Raw genomic sequence first — 20,336 nt, forward strand, 5'->3', positions numbered from 1 at the left:
GTGACATCACTGTTTATTTCTGTTACAATAACTTCTCCTGGGAGGACCTCAAACTCGTCCTCTTTGCAAGAAGCCAAGTTAGATAGAAGCTGACTTTTATTCAGCACTCAGCTCTGGAAAATTCTGGAACCAATCTAGCTGATCTCAGAGGTCGGTGAAGACGCAGTGGTAGCTTTATCCCAAGTTCTTACAGGGTAGATCTCTAAAGTTAGTTTGCCATTGTCTGCTGCTGCAGCTGCTGCCAGCAGAAATTACCCTAAATGTCCATTCATTACACAGTGAATTTAGAGGGACTTGATGTTGGAAAATGCTTTTGACACAGTTCTAGTTGGAAATGAATTAAAAAGCATGTTTGCTTAAATAATTGAAGGTGAAGCATGCATTACATGTGTTTTATGTGCAGTTAGGGATTGCTGTTCTAAGCCTTTTGTGTTGCCAAATATGAATTCCTCCCTAGCACTTGATTTAAGAAGCAAAACCTGAACTATCAGAAAATATCAAGAAGAGGAGCAGAATATACTTTTATATACTGTGATTGGAGTATAAATTTGTAAAAACACATTAGAGAGCAATTTGGCAATATCTAGAAAAAAATAACTGAGCAAATCCAGTCCTAGGAATTTATGTTAAGGAAATAATTAGCCAAATGCATATTATATAGCCCAAGGATGTTCTCTGTGGCACTGAGAGCTCATAAAGTCATAGAGAGACAATTATGATTTTTTAAAATGTCAAACATTTCTGTACAATGAAAGACACTAAAATCAAAGTTAAAAGATGAACAATAAACTGCTTAATAGTTTTGCAACATAGATAACAGTTAAGTAGTTACTATCTGAAATATATAAAGTGGTCCCAGTTCTCAAAACAAGAAAACAACTCAGTAGAAAAACAGGCAAAGAATATGAAATGGCAACACAGAAGAAGAAATACAGATGCCAATAAACACATGAAAAGATGTTCAGCCTCAGTAGTACTCAAAAAATGCAAATAAAAGGGTATTTTTTCAGCTATAACATTGTCAAAGATTTAAAAGATGAATAATATCTGAAATTGGTGAGAAAGATGATGGAGAAATGGCCGTTGTTGGTGGGAATGTAAGTTGCTGTAGTATTCTTGGTGGGCTCTATAAAAATCAAAGATGAGCAAACCAAACTCTGAAATACCGATTTCGCTACTGTAAATTTATACTACACAAACACTTGCAAAAATATGCAGAGATGCATGAAACAGGAAGTATGTTTAATCATTTTAATAATTATAAAAAATATAAAAATTCATCAATGAAGGTTGGACTAAAGAAATTATGTCACAATCGTAAAAGAGCACTATGCAACTATTTTTTTCAAATGAAATAACTAGATGTATACTGGCAGGAAAATGCCTCCTTACATATAGTTAAATGAAAAGTATGTTGTATAATAGTATGTGAAGGATTGGTCACTCATTTTATTACTTTATGAATATGAATATATAAATATTCATGAAAACATGCACAAAATGATACATACCACTCTGTGAACATAGTGGGGGATCAGTGGCAGAGAATCTAGGAACATTCTACTTCATATTTCTATTTTTACAAGCATAAGCATATATTATTTTGATCATAAAAATGCTTTTTTAAAATGTGCAATTCCTCCACAATGCCCAGCTCCTACTCCCAGCCTCTAAAAATGTCCTCTTCAAGGACATGGTGTTCCAGCATCTAAAATAATTTCTAATACCCAAAACCATGAGCTATTGCTATTTAGAACTTGAACTAAGGGAAGTAATGCTGGAAAGCAGTTGAAGGGTTGTCATATTCTTTTAGAAGAGTTTCATTTCATGCAAGTATGGTGTGATTGACACCATCTCTAAAATTACCTTTCTTTCCCATCCATCCAAATATCCCATCATTCTTCCTCCCATTCCTCATTTCCCCTCATCTCTTTCATAGGTTGGGAGAAGGGGACATGGCTAGTGTATTTCAATTTCTTTTCTGTTTTCACCTGAAGTCCAAGATTCAATCCCACTCTTTTTTCCTAAAGAAATTCCACCCTAACTTTTTTCCCCCAAGTCTATTTGGTACAAGGTTCATTACAGTATTTCCAATTCCCTTCAAGTTAAGGTTGACAATCCCAGCTCTGGGAATGTTAGGGAGCATCTATAAGTGACCCTAGGCTGGGTACCAACACCAAGAGCCAGCAGAGTAGGAGCCCTAGTTGGCCCTTAAATTACATGCACGTTAGTGGATATAAGCCCTTCTTTGGGAAGTGCATCTGTAGCTTTCATCAGATTTTCAAGAAGGTCCTTGGTCCACAAAAAGTTTAATAACCACCAAGGTAAGGACTGGGATGATTAATTTACACACTGAGTGTCTAGGCAGAACACCCAGACCTCAAGTTCCCAGCTGACTGCTTGGCTTGGTGACCCTGACAAATATATACTCAACAAGAATGAGGGGAATGGGAGGGGAAGCATGGCCTTCTAGAGCTTCACTAGAAACCTGTCCATCTGATAAAGCTGCCACATAGACCCCACACAACTCAGGCCTGGACATGTCCTTCATGTCCCACTGAATGAGCCAATCTACACTCCCCTGAACTACACAAGATAGTTAGGTCTAGTTGAAAGGTAGTTAGGTCTAGTCAAAAGAGTATTAGGAGGCAGCAGATAATACCAGTTTTAAGCTTTAGGATGACTTCTGTCATTCAGTAGCTGTGTGAATTTAGGCAACTCACTTCACTTCCTCATTTTCCTCATCCAAAGGAATGGTTTGCACCAGATAAACTTCAAAAGACACTTTCAGCTCTACCATTCTATAAATTTCCCCTACTGGACAGGAATTTCTCCTAAACTTTCCAGTACAGAGAATGGCTTCACTCTCACTTTTAAGTGTCACAATCTTAAAGTCATACAGTTTTATCTGTGGCTAACTTAAATCTTTCCTACTGCAAATGAAGCTTGCTTCTTTCATGCAGAGAATGGCTGGCCCATGTACAGAGCACTGTAGAACTAGTAACTCTAATGCCTGCACATCAGTCTCTACCCCAAACCCTGTTTGTAATGATTATTCTCAAGAACTTCATTCTTTTTTCAAGGTACCTTGTAAAGAATAAAGGTTGAGGGAATCAATGAAGAGTCAAGGGAAACAGGAAGGGTCAATAGTCACATGAGTGCTTTTCCTTTTGTCTTTAAATTTTCTTAAAGATGGTCAAGCCTTCCTATTGGTAAAATGAACCCCAAAACTGTGCTCACGAAACCTCTTCTGCAAACTGGGCTCCAGCCCAAATAAGGCGTTGGAGGCACTGGAGATGAACTCTGTAGCAGCTAGCTTCCAACATGGCCTTTTAGAATTGCTTCTGCAAGAAAATGAGTCTGAAAGGTAAAAGTAACTTTCCAATTAAACTTAATTCCCAACTCCAGTGTTCCCTGGTCAGTAGGAGGTGCTTTGATTGATGGGATTTTTTCTTGAGGCTGTACTGATGATACCTCTGGACCAGGAAATTAAAGGCCACGCTGAAATTTTTCAGGATGTGTAAGGAAATAAGCCCAGAGAACTGAGTCACCCAAGTGAATGAGGATAGGTCTTTCCAGTCAAAGCAGGGCAGAGAACTGAGGCAGTCTGCCCAAGAACTCGGCAGAAAACAGGATTTGAGCCTGAATTATTAGGATAATTGCCTTAATTCTTCACTTCCCTTTCATAATAACTTTGAATTTATATAGAGCCTTTCTTCTAAAGAGCTCAAAATACTTGCAGAGATATTATCTTAGTTGTCATCACACCATCACAGTCAGTAAGAGCAATGATTATTATCAGCCTGTTTAACACGTGGGAAAAGGAAAGCCTAGGGGTGAAGCGAGTCATCAAGTTTACCCAGCAAGAAAGTGACAGCTTCTGAACTCAGCAGGAAATTCTCTTGCAAATCATTGCACAAAGAATGTTCTTCTCAACACGAGTCCAACCAAATGCTTGTAGGAACACCAAATTCTGTGGGCAAATACATCTGGGAAATATTGCATATTCTATTATCCGGGAGAGTCACAATGTACATTATTAACCTAGTAAAGGCTTTTAGAAGCCCTGCATTAAATAAACCTGTTTTTGCTTAAGTAAGAATCTCCTAAATTAAACTTGACCACAAAGCTCTGTGTGTTGGGGGGGGGGGGGTCGCGCGCGCGAGGGTGCGTGTAACACCTACTAACATCCTGTGGAACTAGTCTTCTTTGGAATCCATGTTGAGAAGCACTGGTCTGTCCACTAGTCTGATTTAAGTATCAGCATAGCAAACAGATCAATTCTATGCCAGTTCAAGCTGTGGGAATGTTTTTTAGAAATATTGGGTGATGCTGTGTGGTACTGACAGTCAGTAAAAAAAAGGACCTTGGTGCACCCAAAGGACCTCATGTCAGCATTTCCTCTGCAGTAGAGCATTGACCAGACTAGGGAGGAAGTCAACTCAAGCTCACCTAATTCTGCTGAAATTTCTTTCAAATAGAACCCAGGGCTATTTTTGGTTTTCATTTAGAGGAGCAGGTGCTCAGGATGCTGGTCTACGCCCTCAGAGCTTATGCTCTTATGTCCATCTCTTAGGTTCATTTCCAGTGCCACTCATCAGCCCATGCAATCAGTACCAAAATAACAAAATAGGAGATTCAGAATGTGTCCTATTCTGCTTGATCACACGAGTATTATAGTACTCATCATATGTCCATTTCAAAACTAACATACAGCATAGAATCTTGGGCTAGTATTAATTACCAGTGACACTAATAAAAGTACCTAAAATGTAAAAAGTCCTGAAGACCCTGTGCTGGTTCATTTGTATTTTATATACAATTCAAATGATAAAGGGACACACAGTGAATTTAATATTCATTACTGCTATTTTCATGTTTTATTAAAGTATTTATTAAACGTCCACACCATGAGGAAAAATGCCTCTATTAAAATTGGTAACTTTTGTGCAAAATGTAATACAGGTATAACTTTCTTTGGTATACCATTCATTGGTTATGTGAAAAAATTCTGTGCAAATGTATTTTGGGTAAAAAATTCACTCTAAAGGTCAGATGGGCACTGTTATTTAAGATGATCTGATTATGAATTCTTTTGTAAAGCAACAGACTGCAATGTGAATGCTGTCCATCTAGTTCATTTGCCTTATAAATCCATACTTACACATACCATATTTGCTTAAAGCAACACACACTAATATTAATAAATGAGCTCGACATTTCTTAAGGTGGGGATGTGTTCTGATCCTTATCAATCTGCAATACTGGCTCCTTTTATTTTTTTAATTTATTTTTTTAAACTGAATTTATTGGGGTGACATTCATTGCTAAAATTATAAAATTATATAGGTTTCAGGTGTACAATCCTATAACACATTATCTGTATATGGCATTGTGTGTTTATCACCCCAAGTCAAGTCTCTTTCCATCACCATTTATCCCCCTTATATCCTCCTCTACCTCCCCCACCCAATACTGGCTCTTTTTGGATTCACCAGTAATCACCATCCCAGTCCAGGGAGATTCATTCTGAATTGGTTGAGAATGTGACAGTAACACTTCTGAGGATCCCTTATGGTCTTATTTAACTATGAATCCTCTGCCTTTAGAAATGCTGTTCCTTCAACTTAACCACCTGGTGAATTAATTCAAGACTCCCTCAACTGTCTCTTCCCCAGTGAAGCCTTTCTTGATCATACCCATGACCCCCAGCCAGGCATCCCTCTTCTGTGCTCTATCACAGTACCCCGCCTGCCCCTTGTCATACTCTAATTTTCTGTTTACACACTCTACCTTGCCTACCAGACTGTGCACACCCTAAGAACTAAGAGGATATTTTATTCATTTCCATACTTCAAATACTTAACATTACTATGGGCATTGGTGAATCCCAAAAGAGCCAGTATTGGGTGGGGGAAGGTAAAGGAGGATATAAGGGGGATAAATGGTGATGGAAGGAGACTTTACTTGGGGTGATGAACACACAATGCCATATACAGATAATGCATTATAGGATTATACACCTGAAACCTATATAATAATATAGCAGATGTTTAATGAATGTCAGTTGTTTGAATGATCACTATCCTTAACTGTGGTTTTTTTTTTTTTTGGACCTTGAAAAAGCAATCCTTTATTAAAAACACACACAAAAAAAAAAAAAAAAATGTCAAAGAGAAGGTTTAGCAGTTTCGTTCATTTTTATTGATCTCTTCTTTCTTTGATTTAAAAAATAATGGCCACACCAATTCACACCTTATGGTTCAAAAAAACAAAAAACACCTCTAATCCAAATTCACAACTAATACAAAGCTGCATTTAGTATGTTCCTTTTTCTCCAACCATACATTTTTACATCTTAGCCCACCGCTAACATAGCTGCATTAAAGAAGAAAAGAGGGCCCTGGCCAATGTGGCTGGGTAGGTTGAGCTTGTCCCATGTATCTAGAGGTCACTACTTCAATTTCTGGTCAGGGCACATGCCTAGATTGTGGGCTGGGTCCCCAGTGGGGGGCCTGTGAGAGGCAGCCTTTGAATGGTTGCCTCTCATCGATGTTTCTCTCGCTCCCTCTCCTCTCTCTTAAATAAATAAAAACATATTTAAAAAAAGGGAGAGAGAAATGAGGATTCACTGGTTAAATGGGGGAGGGGGTGGTTACTGCAGGGGTCACTGTAAGAGCTTTGGATGCTCATTGACTGAGGGAAACCCGCTAAGAAAGTTGGGCATCTTTGGCGGAACAATAATATCCATTAAGACTTGGTCAATCTGGCTATAAATTTCCACATCCATAATATCCTAAACAAGAGCCTCAGCTACGGGTATTACCATCATTTTGAAACCATTATTACCCTTTCAATGTGGGCAGAACAGGTTGGACTTGATCCGCCTGCATATTACTGCAATCTGGCTTGGCATGGGATGATACCCAAGGACATGTAATGCCAAGAGTAGCCCAGCCTTACGGCGCGCGAGCGCGTGCGCGCGCGCGCACACGCGCGCGAACACACACACACACACACACACACACACACACACACACACACCACTCATACTGAATCCCACACAAAACCCTCACTATCTCCGCGCCACACGCCACTGCATTCTTGTGTGCCTTGTCACAAACAGGGAGTGTCCCCTCACATTCTCTCACTTCCCTAGTCTGCCCAACCCACACCCCACACCCCACACCCCACACCACCGGCAGAACACAGCCTAGCCTGGAACTATAAGCTGGTAAGGACTGGTTTTTGTTGTATGTAACAAAGCCCCATGCACCCAGGTGCCCCGCTGGAAGACTCCATCCATCTCTCCCCTCCCCCATTATAAGCTCCAAGAACAAGAGACAGCTCGGCTCTGAGAAGTGGATGCGGGGGGGGGGGGGCAAAGAAAGAGAGCTTTAGGGGTGGACGGGGAGCAGGAGTCTGGGCAGCTTCAGTGTTCTCTCGCCTTTAAGCGAGACAAACAGTGAACTGGGAAAGGGATCCAGCGCCTTTTCACCCCATCGCAACCCATCTATTCATTGAAAAAGACAAAAACTCAGAAAATAATTTACATTTACCTTCCCGTCCGCCCCATGCCCTCCTCCCAGAGGTTCTTGGAGCCACAGGCGCTCCAACAGCCTGCAACAAAGCGCCCCCAACACAGACCTGTTCCAGTTTCTTCGTGGCAAGAGCAAGGGAGAGCCGCTGCTGAGGGTTCTTCCCTACACCGCCAACCAGGAGGCGCCGGGTCTGGGAGAAGAAGCAGGAACTGGGGGAAGAAGGAGGATGAGAGGGGATAGGAGACAGCAATAGAGGCGGCGGCGGCGGCGGCGGCGTGGCGGCGGTAGGAGGAGGAGGAAAAGGAGAGGGAGGAGGACAGTGCTTCTGTGGCAGCTGCTGAGGATGCTCTGGCGTGAGGCAGGGCTGGGTGCGTGGGGCGTGGGCTCACGTGCGCCCCATGGCCCCTGGATGCGCGCGCGTCTGCGTCTGGATGTGTGAGAGCATCTGGGTATATTTTGACTATGATTATCCTAATTCCGACCTAGACTGGAACTTGTGGTTCCTGCAGCCAAGCGGAAGTGAAACCCTTTCAGCCTCTCAAGCTTGACTGTGCGAGCATGGGGCTGGGGGTTGTGGGTGAGGGAGCAAGGGCGGGGAGAACAGGTTCAGTACCCAAGCTCCAGGCCTGCCATTAACGTCCACACCCTTTCCCTCAGTCCTCTTTCTGGGCACTGGTAGCTTTTATCTGCACATATCTCTGGAAAGCCTATAGCCAAGGAGAATAGAAAGAGACCAAGGACAGTCACTATCACCGTCACATTGTATTGCGTGAGCGCTCACACTGTGCTGAGCACAGCCAGGACTACCCACAAGGTAATTTGTGTTCTAAATTAGGATTGGCTTTCAAGAGTTGAGGTGCCATAACTTCATGCAGAATTACATCCCACTTTTTCTCCTGTCTCTCATCCCATTGCAATATCTCTGCTTGTAACCAACGTGGCATACAATCAATTCCCTACTTTTTAGTCTGTTTACCCAGCCAGCATTATCCATGTCCCCAGCTTCACTGGTGTCAAGGAGTTAATCAACATGCCACTCCCCATCTATGAATGCAGTGCTGTTTAGATAAGAGTAAGACTGGTTTCTTAGAAGTCAGAGAGTTGAAGATCATCATGGATCCATCTAGAAGCCCAGTTTGGATCTGTACCCCTTAAGCTAAGGGAAAGCAACTTTGAGAGGCACAACTTTTCCCTGTGGGTCAATCCTTGGTGGAACCCTTGCTTAGAGCCCTGCTGAACTTCTCTTTTCCCTTGGTAACCTTTTGAGCATTTCACTTCATCTTGCCTAATGGCTTATACTTGTAGAACACTTTGAGACTTACAAAGCACTTTCTAATAATGGGATCCCTACCTTATCATTTTTGTGAATTAGGCTAGAAAAGTATCATTATTTGTATTCTACAGATAAAGAAACAGAATTAGTAGAGGCTAGAAGTGGAAGATTCAGAATCCAGACACAGGTCTTCAGATTTCTAGGCCAAAGTTTCTTTTTTAAATTACATCTTGGAAAGAAATTATAAGTTCATCTATTGATCTCCATGTTGTGATTAAATGGTTTAGTACCTTTACTAAATTGAAATTGTTAACTATAAGCAAGATTTTGAAAAAGAATTTCAGTTAGGCTGATACATTCAGGGACAACTCACGTTAGTGGGCAAAAAGAGTTAAAGACTTTTAGGTCTCCGTCCCCAATTTGGAGACATGATTATTCCTTTGATTCCACTGGCAGCTACTCTAAGAATAATTTGAAATGAAAGTAGAGAAAGGAAAACAGGAAGAGGATCTACTTGAATTTCCTGGGCTGATAATCTTGTGAATGTTTCCCCCACAAGCTAGATCTTTGTCCTCTAAATCATGAGAATAAAACATTGTTTGCCACCAAGGGAAGAAACCTGCCTCCCACACCACAGCTTGAGTATTCCCAAGAGTGTACAGATGGATATCAAGCAAAAGAGGCAGGCTAGTGCAGGGATCTAAAGCTCCACTCTGGAGCCAGACAGCCCTAGCTGGAAAATCTTGGAGAATGACCCAATATCAGTGATCCACCTATGAAATAAGTATGGAAGTATGGGAATGAAATGGAGTGATACAAATGCCTGAGACATAGCAAGGCTCAATAAATGATAGGCATTATTATTAGAGAAAAGGAACAACTTCATTTATAGGTCTTTCTACATTAAAGGGAAAAAAAAGATTCATTACTAGTAATACCTCAACACTGAGGGATTGCTTTTGCCCCAGGATAGGAGAGATCAAGTGCTGGTGATAGGAGATAGGCATGATAAACAGAGATGAAGGATTCTCTGCAACTACTGAGAGTCATCATGCAACTGAGAAGAGAACAAGATCAGAAGAGGATGATGAAAAGAGAGCATTTAGTACTGGGCAGGAAATTTTGACCAAGATTCTTGATACTCATGGTTATTGTGGTATATATACCTGTTAACAGTTTTGTAACAATGTATAGTACATGGTTTACTCAAGGGAATGCTTTGACTCTTCTAATAAAGCTCTTGGTTATCAAAACACGTAATAAAGAACTTCATTCAAAATCTGTCAGAAGTACCTGAATCTGACATTCAGCCAGGGACTTCCTGTTCTGATTTGGTACCAAATAGAGACTATTCTTGTTTCAGCCTTGCCAAGCACAGAGACGTTGAGTCATAACAATGCTCAGAGCCAAGCTGCAAAAAAAAAAAAAAAAAAAAAAAAAATTGTTAAAGAGGTGAAATCTGTCTCAGTCACCCTTCCACTCTCTCTGTACTGCATCCTTTCCTTCTCACTTCCAATTTCTGAATATCAAAATCCCTGCCTTTGCCATCCAAAAAAAAGTGACCTGATTTATTTATTTACAACAAAGTGCCATTACTTATTTCTTTTCTCAAAAGGAAGATTAGCAGGAGGAGACCATACTAAACCCTATTAAATAGATCACTAATGCTAGAAGTTCAGGCATTCTGGGTGGTAATAATAATAATACCTTGGGGACCCTCTAATTATTTAGATATGAGATTCCCCATGAATAAGACTGGAACTTGGAAATTTTAATTCGTCTCATAACAGAAACCCAGAACAGCAAGAAGCATTGGTATTATCTTCAATCCAAACCTTTTTTTCCACAGGTGATAAAACCAAGGCTCAAAGTTTTAATGACTATCCCAAGACCACATAGCTCTCAAGAAGGAGAGCCATGACATGAATTCCAGGCACAAAGCTCTTTCTACTACACTGTGCTACTCCATCAGACAAGAAAGCCAGGAGCAACTGTTTATTTGGGGACAGGCTGCCCCCAAATATGTGAAAGTGGCGTATTGATTATTTTGAATTAACCTTTAAAAGACGGCATTTAAAAGACAGCATCATAAAAACTCCACATATTTTCCAGGATCAACTGTACAAATAATGGTTTCTTTCCTTTTGCCTGTAAAAAAGAATGTATATGCTTAGGTTTCTGAGTATTTAAAGTTACTTGAGAGCCCAGCCAGTGTGGTTCAGCAGTTGAGCATTGACCTAGGATCCAGGAAATCGTGGTTCGATTCCCAGTCAGGGCAGGTGCCTGGATTGTGGGCTCAATCCCCAGTGTGGGGCATGCAGGAGGCAGCTGATTAATGACTCTCTCATCATTGATATTTCTATCTCTCTTCCTCTCTCTGAAATCAATAAAGATATATTTAAAATTTTGTTTTAAGTTATTTGAGAAACAGCCAGTAAAAAAAAAAATACGGTACACTAACTCTGGCTTCTTTCCCCCAAGAAAGCAGGAAATAAAAATCCCATATGAAAGTATTCTCTTTCCCTGTGCAAGGACAATAGCAGGCATCCATATAATCTAAGGGAATTCAAGGCTGAAATAGTTGTAGAAACAAACTTTGTTACTTCTTCATAACCCCAAACACAAACTCCTAATTTTGTCCAATTTTCAACAATAATTTTTTGTTCAAAAATGGTATATAAACAGCTTCCTTTGGTATTTTGGGAGGTTCCATATCTATGAGACCTCCGTATATATGTAATTAAATTTTATTTTCTGCTATTACTCTGTCTCATATCAATTTAATTCCTAGACCAGTCAGAAAAAGAACCTAGAAGGATATACTTAGAACTGATTTGAGACTTTGTACGTAGTGATAGTATAAAAACAAGAATAGAGACAAGAAATGAAGGTTCAGTTATTTTTCTTGCTTCCATTAGCTTTCTCCTCATAAGTCACTTTTTTCCTAGTAGCCATTTCAAATAAGACTCATGAAGAATGATCTATGTGATTCCAGACATCTAAAAATAGAAATAATGTTAAAGGTATGAGGCTTGCTGAGAGTGGACAGAGTCCAGGTCACTCCCTGATTATTTTTTGTTATTGTTGCAAGAACATTTAACACTGACACCTAACCTTTTACCAAATTTTTAAATCTACAATACAGTATTGTTAATTATAGGCACAATGTTGTACAGCAGATCTTTAGAATTTAGTCATCTTGTATAACTAAAACTTTATACCTATTGAATAGCACCTCCCACTCTTCCCCAATTCCTGGCAACTACCATTCTACTCTCTGCTTCTACGAATTTGATTGTTTTAGATACTTTATGTAAATGGGATCATGCAGTGTTTGTCTTTATATGACTGGCTTATTTCACTTAACATAATGTCCTCAAGGTTCATCCATGTTGCATAAAGCAGAATTTTCTTCTTTTTTAAAGGCTGAATGATATTTCATTGTATGTATATTCCATTTATCCATCAATGAACATTTAGGATTTTTCCACATTTTGCTAATTTGAATAATGTTGCAATGAACATGGGAATGCAAATATCTCTTTAAGATGCTGATTTCAGATCTTTTGATAAATGCCCAGAAGTGAAATTGCTGTAATTTTTTGAGGAAATTTCATAGTTTTCCATAGCAGCTGCACGATTTACATTCTTATCAGCAGTGTACGAGGGCTTCAATTTTTCCAACTTGTCACCAATACTTGTTACCTTTGTTTTGTTTTCTTTTTTTTTAAAATAACAGCCATCTTAACAGGTGTCATGTGATATTTCATTGTGGTTTTCATTTACATTTCTCTTACAATTAGTGATGTTGAACAAATTTTCATGTACTCATTCGCCATGTCTTCTTTGGGAAAATGTTTATGCAAGTCCTTTGCCCATTCTTAATCAGATTATTTGGTTGTGTCTCTTTTGTGGGTTTTTTGTTTGTTTGTTTTGTCATTGGGTTGTATGAGTTCCTTCTATATTTTGAATATTAACACTTATCAGATATATGGTTTGCAAATATTTTCTCCCATTCCATAGATTGCCTCTTAATTCTATTGTTTCCTTTGCTGTGCAAAAGCTTTTTAGTTTGATGTAGTCCCACTTGTCTATTTTTGCTTTTCTTGCCTCTGCTTTCAGTGTCATACCCCAAAACAATTCTTTCCAAGACCAATGTCCAAAGAGCTTTTTTCTTATGTTTTCTTCTAGAAGTTTTATGGTTTCAGGTCTTACACTTCAGTCCTTAGTTGATTTGGAGTTAATTTTTGTAAGTGATGTAAGGTAGGGGTCAAGTTTTATTCTTTCGAATGTGGATATCCAATTTACCTAATATAATTTATTGAAGAGACTGTTGTTTCTCCATTATGTGTTCTTGGTGCCTTTGTCAATGATTAGTTGACTGTATATGGATGGACTTATTATTGTGTTCCATTAGTCTACTCTGTTCCATTAGTCTATGTTTCTATTTTTATGCCAGTGTCATACTGTTTTGATTATTATAGCTCTGTGGTGTAGTTTGAAATCAGGATATGTGATGCCTCCAACTCTAACCTTCTTTCTCAAGGTTACTTTGGCTATTTGAGGTCTTTTCTGGTTCCATACAAATTTTGGAGTTCTTGTTGACCTTGCAAGCTCACTTATAGCCCATAGCATGTTGTGAGAGTGATGCTGTGTGAATTCTGAGGATGTATCCAAAAACGTGATTTCCATTTCCACTTTGCCTGCTGGAACACTTACTCTTGGAGCCCTGAGCCACCATATAAGGCATTTGACCACCCTGAAGACACTGGACAGTGAGGAAGCCATTCGTGTGGGCAGGCCACATGTAGGCACTTTGGTTGGCACTTCTAGTCTTTGAGTTTTCCCATCCCAGGCACCAGGCATGTGAGTGAACAAGACTTTATATGATTCCAGCTCCTGACCTTCAAGCCACCCTAACCTTCAAATTTTCCAAGCAGAGGTGTCAGACATTATGGATCAGAGAAAGCTCTTCCCATTGTGTCTTTTCTAAATTACTGACCCACTGATTTTGTGAGCATAAAATCATAGTTTTAAGCTGCTGAATTGGGCAGTCATTTTAAACAGTATATTTGAAATACTTAATATTTTTTTCCATTTTTCATGAACCTACCCCGTTTCATGACCATAAGCTACCTTGGTTGAAGTGGATACCCTTACCAGAAGGCCATCGCAATTGCCCTTGTCACATAGTTATTAGGAGAATGAGCTTTGGAGTCAGACAATAGTTATCTCTCCTTTATTAGCTGTGATCTTGGATGAGCCACTTCACCTCCCTAAGCCTAGTTTCCTCATCTGCAAAGTGCAGGAAATAATAGTCCCTATTCATAGAATTACATACAATATGTATAAATCATTATTTATTATATGTTCAACATATAAACAAAGCATATGCAAATATATTCTTGTTAAAAAATTAGAAAATATTAAAAGTACACAGAATATGCACAAAAATTTGTATGTGAATATTTATAGCAACATTATTTATGATAACTAAAAAGTGAAAACAACCCAAGTGCCTATCAACTGATGAATGGATAAACAAAAAGTGGTATATCCATACAATGGAACATTGTTTAGCAAGAAAACAAAATGATATAATGATACATGAGTGAACCTTGAAAACATGCTAAGTTAAAGAAGCTGGTAATAAAGAACCACAGATTATATGATTCCATTTATGTGAAATGGCCTGAATAACAAAACCCATTGAGACAGAAAGTCATTGTCTAGGGTTGGGAGTGGCAATGTGGTTGAGTGGAAGTGGGGAGTGGCTGCTAATGGATAAAGAGGTTGTTGTTTTTATGATTATAATGTTTTAAAATTGTGGTGAATACACTAAAAACCATTGACCTGCACATTTAAATTGTGTGAATTGTATTTTATGTGAACTATATTGCAATAAAGCTGTTATTAAAATATGTAACATATAATGTAAACATCTCCTTCACAATCATGTGTGTCCACCTTCCCCTTCTTTTTGTAGGAAGTCTGGTATGTGTCACCCCAGATAATTTAAATAAGTGTTCATATATATGTATAAATATACAAATCTATGATTTTACTTTGTTTTAGGATAACATTGCATATTTGTCCTGCACTTAATTGCTTTCACCTACTGCTGAAGCTCAGAATTCTTTTTATGACAGGGCACATAGCCGTACCTCATTCATTTTAACTGCTCTGTTATAGCTCAGTGTAATGTGGATGATGGATGAATCATAGTTTATTCACCATTCTTCAATTTTTGGACACTTAGTGTCCAATATTTTGCTATTGTAAAGAATGTTTTAGTAACATCTGTACATGCTTATTTGTACAAATGGAAAGCTATTTTTGTATGAAAAAATAGAGTACTTATAAAAGACTTGCTGTATTGAAGAGTAAAGTACATTTAGTTTTTTTTCATTCTATCAAATTGGCCTCCATATGAGCTATATAACATTACATACCGATGAAGAGCTTACACAAGTATACGTTTATCCTCAACCATGGTCTATTTTTTAATTGAGTTATTTGTTTTCTTATTATTGAGATTTGATAGTTCTTTGTATATTCTGGAAACAAATAATTTCTCAGATATGTTATTTGTAAATATTTTCCTCCATCATTCTCTTAAGAATGTTTTTGAAAAAATTTTTTTAACATATTGATGAAAATTAATTTCTCAATTTGTTCTATTATGGATTATGTCTTTTTTTTAATTTTCAGAAGCTCTTTACCATTGTCAGCTATTAGGTTTATATATTTCAGATCTCTGTATTTTTTATTTTATTTTTTTAAATTCGTTTACATTCAAAATTATTTTGTATTAGTTTCGAGAGTATAGCATGCTGGTTAAACAGTGATATACTTTAAAAGTGTTCCCGGATATTTCTAGTACCCATCTGGCACCATACATAGCTATTACAATATTATTGACTGTATTCCCTATGCTGAACTTTAAATCCCTGTGACTATTCTGTAACTACCAATATGTGCTTCCTAATCTTCTCACCTGTTTCACCCATTCCCCCAAACCCCCTTCCTTCTGGCAACCATCAGCTAAAAAAAAAAAAAAATTTAAATCCAATTAAAAATGGGCAAAAGACCTGAATAGACAGGTCTATTTTCAGTATCTAAGAGTCTGTTTCTGTTTTGTTTGTTTGTTTATATTGTTCTTTAGATTCCACATATAAGTGAAATCATATGGTATTTGTCTTTTTCTGATTGACTTATTTCACTTAGTATAAAACCCTCTATTTCATGATAGGAAAGACTTCATTCTTTTTTTATGACTAATACTACATTATATATATGTGTCACTTGTTCTTTATCCACTTGTCTGTTTTTTTGTTTGTTTGTTTAAAATATTACAAATGTCCCTTTATCTCCCCAATGATCCATTCCACTCTGTCCCACCCCCCTCCCCAGTCCCTCTCCTCACCATTGTCCATGTCCTTGGGTTATGCATATATGCATATAAATTCTTTGGTTACTCTCTCCCCCTCCACCCACCTGCCCTCCTCCATCCCTCTGACATTCATCAGTCTAATCTATGCTTCCATATCATTGAATCTATTCTGTTCATCAGTTTATTAAGTTCTTTACATTCCACATATAAGTGAGATCACGTGATGTTTGTCTTTCTCTTTCTGGCTTATTTCACTTAGCATAATTTATAATTATCCACTTGTCTATTGAAGGGCACTTTTGTTGCTTCGATAGCTTGGCTTGTAAATAATGCTGCAGTGAACATAGGGGTGCATATATTCTTTCAAATTTGTGTTTTAGGTTTTTTGGATGTATACCCAGAACTGGAATTGCTGGGTCATAACACAGTTACATTTTAAATTTTTTGAGACCTCTGTACTCTTGTCCATAGTGACCACACCAATCTGCACTCCCACCAACAGTGCACAAAGGTTCCCTTTTCACCACATCTTTGCCAAAACTTGTTATTTGTTGACTTATTGATAGCTATTCTGACAGGTGTGAGGTGATATCTCATTGTGATTATTTTAATTTGCATTTCTCTAATGATTAGTGACATTGAGTATCTTTTCATATATTTATTGACCATCTTTATGTCCTCTTTGGAGAAGTGTCTATTCAGGTCTTTTGCCCATTATTAATTGGATTATTTTTTTTTGCTGTTGAGTTGTATGAGATCTTGTTTTCAAATTCGGGAATTCCTTCTCTTTTTTTTTTTTTACTTTTTTTTTTTTTTAATATATCTTTATTGATTTCAGAGAGGAAAGGAGAGGAAGAGAGAGAGATAGAAACATCAATGATGAGAGAGTCATTGATCGAGCCCGCAACCCAGGCATGTGCCCTGACCGGGAATCGAACCCTGATCGCCTGGATCCTAGGTCAACGCTTAACCACTGAGCCACGCCCGGCCGGAGTTGTATGAGATCTTTTAAAAAAGCAAACAACGAATTTATTGCAGTGACATTGTTTAGTAAAATTGTATAGGTTTGAGGTGTAAAATTCTATAATACATCATCTGCATATTGCATTGTGTGTTCACAACCCCAAGTCAACTCTCCTTCCATTGCCATTTATCCCCCCTTTACACATTTCTACCTATGCCACACCCCACAACCAGTTCCTCTGGTAATCTTCATAGAGTTGTATGGGTCTATGAGGGTTTTTTTCTTTGCTTAATCCTTTCACCTTTTTCACCCAACCTCTCAACCCCTTTCCCACTGACAGCTGTCAGTCTGTTCTCTGTACTATGAGTCTGTTTCTATTTTGTTTGTCAGTTTTTAAATTTGATTCTACATATAAGTAAAATCATATGGTACTTGCCTTTCTCTGACTGGCTTATTTCACTTAACATAATACTTTTGAGGTCCATCCATGCTGTCACAAAAGAAAGGATTTCCTTTTTTACAACAGAATACTATTCCACTGTGTAAATGTACCACAGCTTTTTAATATATTTTGGAAATTAACCCCTTATCAGATATATCATTGGTGAATAATGCCTTCCATTTAGTAGGTTATCTTTTCATTTTGTTGATGGTTTCCTTTGCTGTGCAAAATTTTTTTTAGTTTGATATAGTCCCATTTGTTTATTTTTTCTTTTATTTCCCTTGCCTGAGGAGATATATCAGAAAAATATTACTAAGATAAATGTCTGAAATTGTATTGCCTATGTTGTCTTCTTGGAGCTTAATAGTTTTGAGACTTACTTTTAAGTCCTTAATCAATTTTGATTTTATTTTTGTATAAGGAATAAGAAGGTATTCTAGTTTCATTTTTTGAATGTATCTGTCCAATTTTCCTTACACCTTTTCTTGAATAGGCTGTTTTTCCCATTGTATGTTCTTGCCTCTTTTGTCAAATATTAACTGACCATATAGGCATGGGTTTATTTCTGGGCTCTCTACTCTGTTCCATTGATCTATATGTCTGTTCTTATGCCAGCACCATGCTGTTTTAATTACTAGAGGCTTGTAGTATAGTTTGATATTAGATAACATATTAATTCCAACTTTGTTCTTCTCCTCAAGATTGCTATGGCTATTCAAGGTTTTTTTGTGGGTACATATAAATTCTTTTAACATTTGTTCTAGTTCTGTGAAATATGTCATCAGTATTTCAACTGTAAAATGAACTGTTTTCTTAGTTTCTCTTTCTGATAATTCATTATTGGTGGATAAAAATGCAACCAATTTCAGGATATGTATTTTATATTTTGCTGCTTTACTGAATTCAGTTATCGGTTCTAGTAGTTTTTTAGTGAAATCTTTAGGGTTCTCTAGATACAATATCATGTCATCTGCAAATAATGTCAGTTTTATTTCTTCTTTTCCAATTTGGATGACTTTTGTCTTCTTCCTGTCTGATTACTGTGACTAGGGTTTCAAGTACTATGTTGAATAAAGGTGATGAAAGTGGACATCCCCCGGTTGTCCCTGATCTTAAGCGAAACACTTTTAGTATTTGCCCATTGATGATGATGTTGGCTGTGGGTTTGTCATATATGACCTTTATTATGTTGAGGTATTTTTCCTCTATTCCCACTTTGCTGAGAGTTTTTATCATAAATAGGTGCTGGATTTTGTCAAAAGCTTTTTCTGCATTTATTGATATGATGATATGATTTTTTTCCCCTTCATTTTGTTTATGTGGTGTATCACATTAATTGATCTGAGGATATTGTACCAACCTTGCATCCCAAGAATAAACCCCACTTGATCATGGTGTATGATCTTTTAAATGTATTGTTGGATCAGGCTTGCTAATATTTTGTGGTGGATTTTAGCATCTATGTTCATCAGGGATATTGGTCTATAATTTTTTTCTTTGTAGTGTCTTTATCTGGTTGTGAAATTAGGATTTTGCTGGCTTTGTAAAATTAGCTTGGGAGTTTTTCCTTCTCTTGAATTTTTTGCAATAGTTTGAGAAAAATAGGTGTTAATTCTTTGAATGTTTGATAAAATTCACTTGTGAAGCCATTCGTTTAGGAATTTTGTTTGTTGGAAGTTTATTATTATTATTATTATTACTGCTTCAATTTCATCAGTTGTAATCAATTTGTCCAGTTTGCTGATCTTTATTATTTCTATTCTTCTACTCACTTTTGGGTTCTGTTCGTTGTTGTTGTTTTTCTAGTTCCTTGTGCTGTAAAGTTAGATTGTTTATTTGATTTTTTTGTTTGTTTCTTGAGTTAGGCCTGTAATGCCATTAATTTCCCTCTTAGGACTTCTTTTGCTGTGTCCTACAGAGTTTGGCTTGTGTTGTCATTTTCATGATTTCTTTTGATTTCTGCCTCAATCTTCATGTTAACCTATTCAATGTTCAGTAACATGTTATTTAGCCTCCATGTGTTTGAGAGTTTTTCTTTTTTCCCCCCTTGTAACTGATTTCTAGTTTCATACCATTGTGGCCAGAGAAAATGCTTATATGATTTCAATCTTCTTAAATTTATTGAGACTTGCCTTGTGTCCTAACATGTAGTCTATGCTGGAAAATGTTTCGTGTACGCTTGAAAAGAGTGTATATATTCAGCTGCTTTGGCATGAAATGCTCTGAGATATCAATTAAATCCACGTGATCTGGTGTGCCATTTAAGACTGCTTTTCCTTGTTGATTTTCTTTCTGGAAAATCTATTCATTGATATCAATGGGCTGTTAAAAATCCCCTATTATGACTGTACTATCAATCTCTCCCTTTATGTCCAATAAGATTTGCCTTATATATTAGGTGCTCCTGTGTTGGGTGCATAAATATTTACAAGGGTTTATGTTGGATTGATCCATTTATCATGATGTAGTCTTCATTTTTGTTACTTATTTTAGCCTTTGTTTTAAAGTCTATTTTGTCTGATACAAATTTTGCTATTTAGCTTTTTTTTTTTATTTCCATTTGCATGAAATTGAAGATTCTTTGTCCTTAACCTTTGGAATTTCAATTATGATGTGTCTTGTTATGGACCTCTTTGTGTTTTTGCTTAGGACTCTCTGCACTTCTGTAACTCGCATGTCTTTTTCCTTTACTAAGTTAGGGAAGTTTTCAGTTGTTATTTCTT

General features: G+C 37.5%; 1 protein-coding gene across 1 annotated transcript in view; it reads right to left on the bottom strand.

Annotated features, from left to right (window-relative positions):
- PAK3 (p21 (RAC1) activated kinase 3) overlaps window positions 1-7,774 on the bottom strand; it is a 258,885-nt gene extending 251,111 nt beyond the window's left edge. Inside the window, exon 1 of the mRNA XM_087829418.1 lies at window positions 7,648-7,774. The gene's annotated coding sequence lies outside the window, so the exon portion shown is untranslated. The remainder of the gene's footprint in view (window positions 1-7,647) is intronic.
- Between the last annotated feature and the right edge of the window lie 12,562 nt (window positions 7,775-20,336).

The sequence above is a fragment of the Miniopterus natalensis genome, chromosome X (genome assembly GCF_054644295.1).
Source record: "Miniopterus natalensis isolate mMinNat1 chromosome X, mMinNat1.hap1, whole genome shotgun sequence".
Taxonomy (NCBI): domain Eukaryota; kingdom Metazoa; phylum Chordata; class Mammalia; order Chiroptera; family Miniopteridae; genus Miniopterus; species Miniopterus natalensis.